At 35.4% G+C, this 9751-nt stretch overlaps 1 pseudogene; it reads right to left on the bottom strand.

Moving 5' to 3' along the window:
• Positions 1–3345: 3345 nt before the first annotated feature.
• On the bottom strand, positions 3346–9693 carry LOC138693167 (dynamin-1-like protein pseudogene; annotated as a pseudogene).
• Between the last annotated feature and the right edge of the window lie 58 nt (positions 9694–9751).

Here is a 9751-nt window from a genome sequence, read left to right as displayed (position 1 = left end):
TATCTGAACCGACCCTTTGAGGGCATTAATGGCTATTTCCTTCACAATGCTGTGTGTTATCCCCAGGTTTTTACATTTGTTGGCAAAGAAGGAGGGTATGGTACCTCGTGCTCCCACCATCAGACCTATTACATCAATGTGGGACAGGCTGTATTTATCTTTATAGAACGGGATTGTTGGTTCATAGATCCATTTCTTTTCACTGTCCACCTCACGCGGTTGATCTGCATGTGTCTCAAATCTGATGGTGGGATCGAGAATGTATGCCAAGTTGTTCTTAATGGCAATGACATCAACTCGCTGAACACTTCCTTGTGTGGCTAGTCCCTGCATCACTTGATGGACTGTAAACCCTACCTCCTTCAGTGCCTCGGACAGCATGGTGATGGATGTTGCGAAGGGCCTCACTATAGGGGCAGAAGCCAAGGGTATGGGGAAGATGCATTACAACATTTTGAGTCGCCTGTAATGGAGATAAGAGAGAACATTGACAGATATAAAGTAAATGTTGATATACACAATAATGTTCTCCTCTGCCAAGAAAACTGATTAAATATGGTTAGGAAGTAAACCTGATGGCAAATGTCAAACAGTGATGTGATATTGTTATTAATCAACTCGAACCAAACAAATCTGCTTTATTCACAGGAAAGTTTCGAGCTGACCTAGTTAAGTCTTTTGTATCAAATTAAGAGTCCACTCATTTCTAAAGAAGAATTTGTTAATGAACTATCAGTTATCTGCCGAAATAGTAACTTCAAAGACGTTTTTTCAATATGTGATTTGTTCAGTTTTCGTTTCTTTGAACAGTCATTCTCTGAAGTGAGCAAAGCTCTTTCAGTTACACCAACACCACCTGCTTCAACAGTCTGCATATTAAGTAAAATCAAACCATTTCTCAGGAACACAATGGGCCAACATAGGCCGAATTCATTGGCTTTTTGATTGATTCATTAGGAGGAACATCATCATATTCGAAACAAAATGTTTGCCAGCTGGAAGGGCATATAACTACAACTACTTTATAAATAATCCCGTGAATTGATAAGTTCAATGTTGAATCTGTATTCGTTTATAGTTACTTTATATACAGTAGAACCTTATTATCTGTGGTAGTGAAGGAGTGAACTGAATGGTTAATCGAAAAAAATCGGATTATCCATTCCATAAAAGATTTTATAAATGAAGTGCATAATACTTAGAGTTTCATAATTTCCTCCGTGTTATTGTGTTTAACACGCTAGGTAGTGGATTAGAAGTTTACAAATTAAAGTCTGGTTGTCAACGACGAATTTTTAAGGGCGAAGTGAACTCCTTGTAATGGGAATAGTACAGGTTTCGTGTTATAGATTTACACATTTTGTACATTTTATCCTTGTTTTTTATTAAATCGCGCACAGTTCTAACACCAGTCTTGTATTCTGATGCGAGGTAAGCCACAGTTTCTTCTCTCCCAAACTGTTCATTTGCACTTTTTTTAATACTTAGCACAACACGTTTTCTTTTGACACCATGAAAGACATAATGCAGAGAAGTTATACAGCACAGCCACTCGAATAGCAAGGACAATGACTGAAAGGTGCTCGGGTTTGCAGTAATTATGGGGTCATTTCTTTGAAAGCAGGTATGAACTATTTTACAAATTGGGAGAAACACCCTCCCCATTAAAATGACTATTTCTCTTGTTGTAATGAAGCATTCCCACTACATACTGTGGATTGTAATAATAATAATAATAATAATAATCCGTAGTGCTACAGCCCACGAAGGGCCAAGACCAACCAGCCGGCTGCTGGCCTCACGGCCACATGCCGAAGCAGAGGTGGACGATCATCCAACCAGAATGGAGGTATCGTGTGGTTAGCACGATGAGCCCCCCCAGCCGTTATAGCTGGTTTGCGTAATCAGATTTCGCTACCTATCATAGTTCCCCAAGTGCATCACGATGTTGGGTGGGCACCAGTCCCATACACTGGCCAAAATTTCATGAGAAAATTTCTTCTCCCATGAGGACTCAAACCAGCGCACATTCCATAATGCGAGTCCTAGGCAGGATGCCTTAGACCACGACGCCACGGCATGGGACGGATTGTAATAACCATCTCTAGAAAAAAATACATACTAACAAGTGTACAGCACTTAATATTTTTTTTCTGCAGCAAAAGAAAAAAGAGAGAGAGAAAGAGAGTTGGGTAATCTGCTGATTGATTAATACGGAGACGGATAATCGAGGTTCTACTATATTGAACTAAAGTAATTATATAAATTGATTAATTTTACTAAACAAAGTTTATTTAGTATGTTACTTAACATATTATAATGGCAAAGATCATGAATATTCCATCTGGCCCCATCAAGAAAAGGTCATGAGCTATCATTGGTCTGTCTCTTCAGCGAATTTTGTCCCTTACCAGTATGGTGGGTTCACTGTCATTCTTGTATAATGCTTCTCTTGGGCATGTAATTATGTTGTTTGACAAGCATTCAGGTTGTAAATAAACACAAAATTTTGTCTTTACTTCCAGCAAATTTTGCAACTTATATGTAACTCTAGCAGATGCCCTTGCTTGGTAGCCTTCAATGTTCCATAGCAGTAGTGTGATGTTTGTATTGAATGTAAAGGATTTTTATTATTAGTAAGACTATGCAATTCAGTACAAATTGTCATGAAATCAGAAACAGTGCATACACAAATACTTAAACTAAGTACAGACTATTTGACAATTGAAGACTTCCCTGGAATAAGGATGTAACAAACGAAACAATAATTTATGTTTCAAGAAAAAGGAAAATAATTTCAGGGGTATATTTACTATCACAACCATTTGGCTAAACAAGGATACAAGTTTATTCAGCGATTGAACGCAATAATTTATTATTATAAATAAATGTTTTAAAATTACTTTTTCCACCTACATCACATATTTCAAGAATCTGATGTTACATCCTTTTTCCAGGGAGGTCATAAATTATCTATTACTTTTGTCAGAACTTTGAAACGCAATATTAAATTTGACAAAAAAATGTGTAGAGTCCAAGGAATGCTCTTGTGAAACACACACTACAACTTAACAATTGTTCTCGTATCCTAAGACTTAATCAAAAACCTACTGGTCCACTACATGTCAGCTACATCAGCACCAAGAATCTTCTTGGAAGGATTCTCTCGACTCTGATTTTTGTGACTACAATGTGAACAAGCTTCTTTACAAAGGATGCAAATTACATATGGTCGTGTTTAATTCCACATACCAATCAATAAGAAACTTATGTAAAATTAGGTTTGCAAATGGAAAACTAACACTCAAATGCATTAAAAATTATATTTCTCATATAATAATAAACTTGGTTTGTTCAGTTTTTATTCTCTTTTCTATGACCTTATTTTAACCTGGTACTGCACCTATTATTGTAGCTTGATAACTTCGTTAGATTCTACATACAGTGCCCTCAGTTTATGAGAAAACTTAGCATCATTCAGCTGCCAGCCGATTTCCTGCTCTCCTGACCGCAGCATGGGAAGCCTGTTCTACAAAATATCCCAGCAGTTAGTTGCTTCTGAGAATTGTACCGGAACGTATGTGTGATTTGCTTGTGTATTAAGTAATCGGTAGGAAAATGAAGTATATGGTTGAACAGCGAATTTATTTGTTGATGTAAATGGAAAAAGAAGTGCTGTAGCTCCAATTAAATGTGGTGTTCCTCAGGGCTCTATTCTTGGTCCATTCCTGTTTCTTATTATGATAAATGACTTTCACTACAATGTGTCGGCTGAAACTATAATGTATGCTGACGATACAACTTTTGTTATCACACATAATAATACTGCTGAGTTAGATTTTATGAAGCAAGCTGTATTTGCTGAATATAAGAAAGTGGTTTTCAATTAATGGATTTATTGTTAATGATGAAAAAACTCATGTGTTAAATCTAAGTTTCAAACAAACCCAAAATAATGTGATAAATGAATCTGTAAAGATGCTAGGTATGTATCTGGATCCTAAACTAAGGTGGAGCAGCCATGTCAGTTATGTATGTAAAAATAATTTCTAGAGTAATTTATCTCTTGAGAAGTCTCATGTACAAGATTCCCAAACATTATTTAAAACAAGTTTACTATGCACTATTTGAAAGTGTTATTAGATATGGATTACTTTTATATGGAAATAGTTCTGGCCTTCCAAACATTTTGTTACTGCAGAAAAAGGCAGTCGTATTTTAACAATGTCACTACCCAGACTATCATGTATATTTTATAAGTAGGTTATTTAGCGTCTGAATGATATGAAGGTGATAATGACGGTGAAATGAGTCCGGAGTCCAGCACCGAAAGTTACCCAGCATTTGCTCATATTGGGTTGAGGGAAAACTCTGGAAAAAACCTCAACCAGGTAACTTGCCCTGACCGGGAATCGAACCCGGGCCAGACGTGCTAGCCGTTACTCCACAGGTGTGGACACTATCATGTAGATCTCTTTTCAAAAATGAAAAGATTATGACAGTCTACAATCTATATTTTTTTGAACTTTTAATGTATGTAAACAAAAATATTACTAATTATACAAGTATAGCTGATCTGCATTGCTATGAAACCAGAAATAATGATCAATTAAACGTACCACATGTCAGGTTGCAAAAAACACAATCGAGCTATGTAATTACTGAAATAAAAGTATATAATAAGACACCAACAAATATAAATGCACTTAATGAAACACAATTTAAACTTCAGCTTAAGAGATGGCTACAAAATAATCCCTTTTATAATATGAATGAATTTAAAAAAAATGATGTAGTATTTTAGTTAAATTTTATTATTTTTTACTCTTTTAATATTTTAAATATTGACATATTGTTTTTTATATTATTACATTGACGAGGCATCTTGTATTCTTGTACCTTCAGGCAAATAAAGAATATGTATATGTATGTATTAGATCATTTTCAACAGTATCTGAAATAAATGGTGAGTAATAAACCTGTATGCATGTACCGATACTTTTAATTCCTTCACTTATTTTATTTTATAGTTGCTAAATGTCTTGATATGCTGGTAGTAACGGAACACGTCCCCTGCTATTGCAAGCACGACACACAGGGAAGTGTACCCTGGGGTTCTGCTGTATTCTAGTTTCCTCGTAAAATGAGAGTAATGTATCTAACAAACTTGATTTTTCCATCTGTTAATTTAAATTTGCATTAACAGATACATTACCCATGCAGAGTTTTTACATTATTGTATCTATGTTTTTAATGATGTACAAGCAATTAATATAAAATGTTTAATGATTTTATCACTAATAGAATCTTTCTACTGTCTGACTGGTAAACAGATCAGAGGAAGACATAAAACAAGATGGAAGGACCAATTTCATCCTGAGAGAAGAGGAACAGGCATTGCATGCTTAAAAATACCTAAACCTATGTTCATGATGATGATGATGATGAATCTTTCTATAAACAAAACTGAAATCTGTGTTTGAAATATTCTTGTAAGAACATTTTTCACTGAAAGAATTACAAATATGAGAATTTAAGATATTTTTTCATAACTTATTTTACTGTTGAGCCATTCCAGAATATGAGCGCCTGAAAGCGAAAATTAATTTAATTATTTCTTGCTTGATTTTTGCTACCAAGTGTTCCTTTTCAATAGAAATTTTCAAGTTATGAATGTAAAAATGAAGAAATTTGGTAAAAAAAAAAACAAACAAACAAAATCAGAGAAGTTTAATACTCATTGCCATCATCCTCTTGTCGTGTCCTCCTTTCTGAAGGTCGATTCCAAAATGCCTCCATTCATCTTTGTCTTCCCAAACTTTTTTCCTGTTTATTTCATCCTGTTTAATATTATGTGCATAAATATATGTTATGGAGTACTTTCTGTATCCCATACAAAACTCTTCATTTTCTGATTAAAATTTAATATAAGTGAATTTACTTTGTGAGAAAAGTTTTATGGTATTAAATTAACAGTCTTCATGCAATATTTATTTTTAATAAGAAGAAACGTGAGTGTACTCATTCAATAAACACATCTAAAGTGACTCTGACTGTCCTGTATGGAACTTGAAATTACTGTATTCTGAGTACATACATAAAAGTTATATATTTTAGTTTATAATGAAAAGAATTGTTTCACAAACAAAATACACAATACTGAAAATCTGTATTGGAAATGTTCCTGTAACAACACTTTTACTGAAGCAAATGATTTCTAAATTACAGTATTCAGTCCTTATTTTACTAACCTTATATTGTTTTATTAAAAAGGAAAATAAAACATAACTAAAATAAAATGCTTGACACGTATACAATAAACTGTAAATAACGAGTACATCTACTTTCAAGTTAAACAACACAGAAGAAAGAAAATGATCGGTTTTTCGAGACATAACAGACGCAAATAATAAACAATAACCAGTACCATACTGAACTGAACTTCAAGAAAGACTAACACAATAACTATTGTGTCAGATAGGCCATTATTTCTGTACAATCGCGTTACCACATTATGGTATAAATGTGTTTACATCCTTGGCCACTAGTCGAGGCATACATATCGTAAACAAACAAAAAAAGGAAAGTGTCAGTGCCAATTTCATAATAAAAAATAAGGGTCAAAAGTTGCTGTGAAAGTGGAGGCTGGAGGAGAGGTACAGGAATCTGTGACAGATTAGGTTAGTTTAGACTTTTCACGTGCCTTGCCTATACGAATCTGTAACAGATTAAGTTAGTTTAGGTTTTTGCAATGCCTTGCATATACGAATTAGTGACAGGCTAGGTTAGGTTCGTTAGGCTTTTAGTATGCCTTGCATATACTCACAATTGTCTAAAACTGTGCCTTTTCTTGCTGTCCGCCTTCCTTTGGTAACGGTATTGTAAAGATTTACAGACAGGTCTAGTATGTCACTTTAATAATAATACTGCCAAGAGGCTTACAGTTAAATATTGGACATGATAAACGCATCAATGAAAATAGAGCAACAATAATGAATAACAGAAAAATAAAAATTGTTAGATTTTATCTAACAGTGCAAGCAATCGCAAGTTAAATTAAGATAGTAAACATAAAAAATACATAATTAATAGAGGCAATTACCAAACGTCTAAGATAGGTCTGAAATGTCTGCCACTTCATTGCTGTAAAGTACATTAAAATTCACATAAATTTAGCATATTCCTGTGCAGTTTAACAATAATTTATTCATTGATTAACTTTATAACTTCTTTACTGTGTTGACATGAGAAAATAGATAATTTTCTAATGTTAACACAGTAAAGAAGTTACAAAGATAATCAGTGATTATATAAGTGAAGTGTATATCCAACAGTGAAGAATAATTTATTACTTTTCTTCCAAATTTCCACAAATGTTCTGGTTCAAAGTAATATAAACAAATGAAAAAGTCCGTCTTTAATTAGAAATACTTCTCAAGGTCGAGAGAGCGGGATGTCACCTTCAAACAGTCTCACCACATGTGTGTCTCACGGATTTCGTTGACAATGTGTCCAGCTTGTTGTAATGCCTTGAGCATATCAGCAGCTTCTTTGCGTCTTTGTGCAATGTGTTCAGACTCATTTAACAGTTCATTAGCTTGGTCAGATTTATATAAATGAGTGACAAGTTCTGACTGGAGATTGTCTTTCACGTAGTTGACCAAAAAGTGCATTACAGCCTTGGGTACACTATCTTGGATTGACTTCCTTACAATATAGAAATATGATTTGATCAATTGCTCTATGACATCACAATCTCTTTGTTCCTTTTTGGAGAGTTTTCTGCTTGTTTGGGTTGGAACTTCTGGCAACAAATTGACAGGTTTCTGATGACTGAAGGTACCCTGATGTGTTGGTGTCATAGACGGAGAATTTTCTGTGGATACTTTCTTTTCTGGTCTAGCAGTAGGCAAATAGTTGGTAAACCAAGCTACTCTATTTGTAAGCTGTTCATGGCTGTAGCGATTAATTGGATGATTATTGGGAACATCTCCTGTAAGAGTAGGAGATGACTGATTTGAAGACAGTGAGCGATTGTGTCTTCTGACAGCAGGTCTTGCAAGTTGTTCGTCCTCGTCCATTGTCTGAAGAAGTGAAGGCACAAGTGCTGCTTCTTTGTGAAAGTCAGGATGTTTTGTGTTGATGTATGCCAACTCAATAGCTACTAAATTCTCCACCATCGAATTTGTTGCAGGCAGGCATTTTCTGAGCAGATGAGTCACAACATCAATAATGCGCTCATGCAGTTTGGGGAAACGCAACATTTCTTGCTGTACTTCTGTGCCACAGTGCTGAATGATACGTTGCATCTCTTCATGAACCAATTCCACACAGCGAAGTGAAGGCTCCTCCAGACGACTGATTTGTCGTTTAACCAACAATTCAAATGAAACCTCAGGAACAAACAATGCTGGTCGTGGTCCTGTAGCATTTCTAATTGCAGTTAAAATATCCATTTTTGTTAGACCAGCAAGAGGATTGATTGAGTCTAAGGTTCTTCCAAATGTTTCATGAAATATGTAGCATATTCTAGCTCCACCACACAGTTCTGTAGTTTCAATATTCCTTGCAGTTCCTTCTATAGTAGAGCAATAAGCTGAAGCGAATTTAGTAATTATATGAAGTAATGTTTGGCTTTTATCTGTTACATTATCCCCATAAGAATTGAGTAATGTTTGAAACTGTGACACCATCAAATTAACTCTACTCTTCAAGTCTGGTAAACAATCACGAATGTGATGCATCAGTAGTCTGTTTAAAGTTTTGGCGAGGTATGGCGTACCATTTCTATTGGCTAATGTTGGATATTTCTTTTGTAGAAAAACTGCTTCATCTTTCAATGCATCTGGGATAGACTTATTATCCATTACATCCTGTTGTGATCGATTTACAATTCCAATTATTCCAAGTTTTACTGGAATCACTCGGCCACATAATATGTCTATGGCATCAGTACCTGCATCCATGAGGTCTAACTTTGTAACAACAGCCAAAGTCCTCCTGCCATCAGGGTCACATTCTTTGGCCATTTTCAAGCTGTCACTAGTGGCCATGTCTGTGTTAGCAGTCACAACAGCCAAAATGATAGAATTTGGATTGCTAATGTACTTTAGCACAAGTTCACGAATCTGAGCCTCAATATCTTCTGGTTGATCGCCAACAGGCACCTTTGTAATTCCAGGCAAGTCCACCAATGTCAGGTTAACAACCTTTGTTGAGAAAATCTTTAAGTTGATTGGCTCTGGACAAATACCTTTGTTATATCCAGCCATCCTTTCAGTTTCTCTGACAATCTCATTACTCACTTCATTGAAGTTGGTGTAAATTTTACCCCTCGTATGTAAGAATTTGCCCCATTCATCCAAGTTTAGGGTCCCATCTTCAGTTGATCTGTGTTCTCTTTCTTCCTTGGGACAATACACCAATTGCAACACCAGTGGACGTCGTGTTACAATGCCCGTACCCCGTGGTAAAAAGGAGCGTCCAACCAAACTCTCTATTACTGAACTTTTTCCAGAGCTCTGAGTTCCAACAGCAACAATTTGGGGTAACTGAATTGCATCGGCACCTACAGTATTAAATACATCTTGTAATTTATTTAGTACTGGTATCAATGCCTCCATAGTTTATCAAGTTTATTTCTAAGAAGCACTATGGCCAAATCAACAATGCAAAATTATTGTTCGTCCATTCCAACGAGCTAGGTCCATTCCTACGAATTTTGAACGCACTCAAAATTTCAGGCAAGGAC

Source organism: Periplaneta americana, chromosome 17 (genome assembly GCF_040183065.1).
Source record: "Periplaneta americana isolate PAMFEO1 chromosome 17, P.americana_PAMFEO1_priV1, whole genome shotgun sequence".
NCBI classification, from domain to species: Eukaryota; Metazoa; Arthropoda; class Insecta; order Blattodea; family Blattidae; genus Periplaneta; species Periplaneta americana.
This window is presented reverse-complemented; position numbering and strand designations above follow the sequence as displayed.